Source organism: Nuphar pumila, chromosome 16, assembly GCF_984573655.1.
Source record: "Nuphar pumila chromosome 16, dmNupPumi1.hap1.1, whole genome shotgun sequence".
NCBI lineage: Eukaryota > Viridiplantae > Streptophyta > Magnoliopsida > Nymphaeales > Nymphaeaceae > Nuphar > Nuphar pumila.
The window spans coordinates 6,380,735-6,385,705 of record NC_143264.1 but is presented as its reverse complement, the minus strand read 5'-3'; positions in this window follow the sequence as shown (position 1 = coordinate 6,385,705).

Here is a 4,971-nt window from a genome sequence, read left to right as displayed (position 1 = left end):
TTTTGTATTAAAACATTTGTTTTGCCTTGTAAAAACACTTGGTTTTACTAGGCAAAACAAAAGTTTAGTATGTGTGATGAGTGTCCATCACATGCCAAGAAAAGTCTACTTTTGCATTCAGTAAGCTCCATATCTTTTGTTTTTACATTAACTTAAACCACATTCAACTGACAATAATACATATATGCTAAAAAACAAGATTAAAACATATATTTTCTTATCTAAAAAGATTAATACATATATTTTTTTTATCTAAAAATGAAACAATAAATCTAACTCAAAAAGATTAATAGATATCTTTTTTTTTCTCTACCATGATCGGCTCAGTCAGTCATGAGGGGAAGGTGGCTTGTGTGGGTTCTTCTGCCAAAGATGTTGATTCATCGACAAGCAATGCATCTACTAAGCTTCAACACCAGAGAAAATAAGTACTGTGATTGGATGAGCACAACTTGATGGAACATTGTGGCAATCAAAGTCCTAAACTCAGTCACTGTTGGGGCAGCATCAAACAACTTCGATGTGGAGTGCGAGGTTCTATGCAAAATCCGACACAGCAATTTCATCAAGGTCATAACTTCTTATTCCAACTTTGATTTCAAGGCTTTGATACTCCCGTACATGTCCAATGGGAATTTGGACAAGTGGTTGCATACGGATGATTTCAACTTGACTCTTGTTTAAGGCTTGACATCATGATTGATGTTGCAAGGGTTATAAAGTACCTTCACTGTTATTGCTTGGAGCCGGTTGTTTATTGTGATTTGAAACCTAGCAATGTACTTGCTCGCAGTAACATGGTTGCACACATTGGAGACTTTGGAATTGCAAAGATGTTGAAAGAAAAGATATATATATATTTTTTTAGATAGACTTATTATTTCTTTTTTAGATAAGATAAGATATATATTAAACCTCCTATTGCTTGTTAAGGGAACCACTGCACACTCTTATACACAACAACTACTGTTGTAGTGGCACCCAAAAGAACCACCCCCGTACTAACCACCCAGGGTTGTTGGACCTTGGTGGAGTCCACCTGCAACGAGTGGCTGGCTGGTTTTGAAAGCGGACAACCGACTGATCTTCACTCTATAAGAGTGAGATCCACAAAATATGATGATCTAAGTATAGATCTATGCTTAGATCACTCATATAGCTCTAGGAAGATGAAGAAAACAATAACAAAGTCAATCTAAGCTAGTACATGCTCAAATTATGGAGAAATTACGAGGAATGAGGAAGTACATCAACCGATTGCTCAAGATGACCGCCAATTGAGGGAGTATAGTCATGGATCATCAAATTGGGGCTGTTGCACTCAAGATTTGTTGCCTCCAATGCCTCCAACTATTCCTAGGCTATGGAACACCCACCTCTTCGTCAAAAAACTGAGGAAGTTTGCTGGATGTGCGCCAAATCCGGCAGAACAAGCTAAGATGACTATGTGATGGCCAATCTAGTGGGTCGATTGGTGAAACCGAGCCACAACCTATCTAGCTAGATCAAGCGATTGATCTAACTAGCCTATTGAGTACTAGGATCTTTGATCTAAGATGAGCCAAAGAAGATAAGGGTTCAATTTCCAAATTTCAAGTCTATCTACAAAATGTGCCATTCTTTAAGTTTTATAGAGCTCAAGTAACAACCAAAACTATAAACCATAAACCATAAACCATAAACCATAAACCATAAACCATAAACCATAAACCATAAACCATAAACCATTTGTAATATCTAATATTTTTTTATGCCTTTTTAAATTTTTGTGATTTTTGGATAATAGATTTTTTTAGGCATTATTCATGAATTTCGAGTTTATAGTTGCATTCGTATCAAAATTTTGAAGAGAACAGTTTCATTTTGTAAAAAACAGAGTTAGATTGAGTTCAGTGCGAGCCAGACAAGTTCTAGGGGTGTTTTGGTTATTTTAGGAGAGTTTCGAGTGTATTTCAGATCCGAGGGACATAGTTGTCGAACAAAGCATTAATTGATTGGAGAAGTCAACTTTATGAGAGGATATATTCGATATTATTTGAATTGTTTGGATGACATCATTGAAGTTTTGACTTAAGTGAGGGGTAGTTTTGGACTCTTTTGGCAATGATTGCCTTTTGGGGGCATTTTTCTTCTTTTGAAGACTCGGCAGCCACCCAGCTCTGCCAACCCCAACAACTCAGATCTTCCAGGGTCAACAGGACCTTGCCATGTGACAAGCCCTTTTTGTGAGCTGCTTTCTAGTTGGTTGAGCCAACTAGGAGGAGACCTAGTTAACCCAATTAGTGAGCTAACTAGAAGCCCACACCCCTTTCTAGTTGAGATCTGGTTGGAACCCAACCAGATCTAGACCACTTGGATCCAGTCCTTGCCCAGGCCCATACCCAGGTGAGTGGAGCCCTATTTAGGCTCTAGGGGGGTTATAAAGTCCTTTTTTTCTCTCTTATGTTCCCTTCACTTCTCACGTATGAACAAGTGTGCTTCTTTCTCTCCCACTGTTCCTCCATCTCCTCCATTATTGGAGCCGTAGGTGTATCTCTTTCACCCATCATCTTCTTCATCATGGTGTCGGTGTGCTGCACCCATCTTTTCTACTGATCGCCATTGGAGCTGAGCTTTGGAGCTTGTAGAACGTGGGTTGCTAGCGTGGAAGTTGCGAGGAGGATTAACAAGGAAAGAATGACCTAAGGTAGGTCGTCCCTCCTTTTGATTCTTTCCCTAACTTGTTCTTTTGTTTTCCCCATTTTTATCCCTTTGGGTTTTTTGTTTTGAGGTGTCCTCAAGGCAGAGGATGAGTCACAACAAAAGTGTTGCAAGGGACGAGAATGTGAAGCTCATTGCATTAGATTTTTTATCGGATCTAGCAAGTAAAGGTAGGAGCTCGACTTCCCTCCTGTGATAGTGGTATGCATAGGCACAAACTGTGGTTTCGATGTGCAATCATGAAAGGTGTATCATACTACATTTCTGTTCTGCACTTGCATGAAATCGGTGAGGAAGCTCATGATTGAGCCTTTATGTTTTTGAAATTTGAATGTTGATATGTTTTAGAAAAAATGAACTATGATGTGTTCATCTATATGCTAAAATGATTCAGTTCGTATGAATAAGCATGCCAGAAAATGTTATTTTTGTATGCTATGCATGTTTGATGACGATATGAATATTTTGCGAGCATGTTATGAAAGATTTTTGTGCAAAAAGTCAGCAAAAAAACAAATTTTTTTGTATTATTGAGGGTTTTTAAGAACTCAGGAGTCAACCCATGCAAAAGGAGCATTTGATTAGAAGCTCATAAGCACACACGAGTCGACCCCTACTCTACAGAAGTCAACCCTTATATATTCAAGAAGTTTAAGGCAGCTCAAGTACTGACCCTTGGTTTTGGAGAGTCGACTATCATGTTGTGTTGAATGACCCCGAGTCCGCAAGAGTCGACTCTTGCTTTTGAAGAGTTGACCCTTGCGGTTTTATGAGTTGACTCTTACTTTTGAAGAGTCGACCCTCGTTATTCTGTGAGTATTTTTTTGGGCAGACACAAGAGGGTCGACCCCTGGGCTTCAAGAGTCAACTTTTGTTGGGTTTTGTGTTGATCCCATACCCACGAGGGTCGACCCCTGGTTCCAGGAGTCGACTCTTGTTGAGTCTTGGTATGACCCTAAAGTGTCTGGATCGATTGTTGCTAAAAAAATCGATCCTTTCATTGTGTAAATGGATTTCTAGTGTTTTAAATCGTATTTCTCTCATGTTTTGATTAAGTTTTAATGAAATAAATCTTGGATTTTTAATTATGAATCTATGAACACACGATTTTAGAAACCCCCCCAAAACTCATGTTGTTGGAAATGATTTCAATATTTTTGGAAGCTAGGTTTTCTGAATACTTTGAAAATGCTTTTCTATAATATTGAGGGTTTTAGATCCACTTATATTTTGGAAATATTTTCTAAAATCTAGTATACTTACAAATTTGTATGCTCTTTGAGACAACCTCTAGATTTTTGGAAAATTTGTCAAGTCTGCCTACTTATAAAGATTTTTCTAAACCTAGGAAACTTGTAGATTCATGCATACTCTTAGTTTTTCATATTCTTCATTGTATAAAAAGGGATGTACCCAGAAAAAGCATGTATAATTCTGTTTAGAAGTACGTTTCTAAGATTTTTGTATGATTGCATTATAAAGAATTTTTTATTGAGAACTTTGCTTGTTATGGTGTGTTTCAAAAGCTATCCATTGCTGTGAATATAGGAGCCGACATTTATGGTGCAGGAATCAACCCCTATTACTTAACTGGAGACTGGGCAGACCTAAGAGTCGACCCTGTTTGTAACAGAGTTGACCCTAGAATGGTGTGAGTTGACTCTCTTTGGAACCTGATAGTTTTTGTTAAAAAAGAGCCAACCCCTATGATTAGAGAGTCAACCCTTTCTGTAAAAAATGGTATTTTGTTTGGAAAGAGTCAACCCTTGTAATGTTTGAGTCGACCCTTGCTGGACAAAACATGCTTCTGTTCAGAAAGAGTCGACCCTGAGTTGACAAAGTTGATTCTTTCATACCTAATATTTTGAACTTGGATGAAGGTTGTTTAGCCTGGGTAATGCATGGATTAACCCTAAATTAGGTTAAGTATCCTGTGTGATGTGATTTAGGGTTGTATGCATCAGTTTGTGTTCGGTAGTGTATAGAGGAACCCTACTCACCTTGAGATGTGATGCTTATACCTGAACACGTGATTTTTATTTCGCTTAAGCATGTGGTATATTTCTCGTATGGCAGAATTGATATTTAGTTATGTTATGAACATGTTTACATAAAAAAGAACATATATATGTATATATGTATGAACATGTATGTGATTTAGTTGGATCAATATGCATACATATAGTTATTAGAAAGTGATGATGATATGTATATGGAATAGTGAACTGGTGTTGAATTATGTTATAACACTACTTAATGTGACGAAGTTCA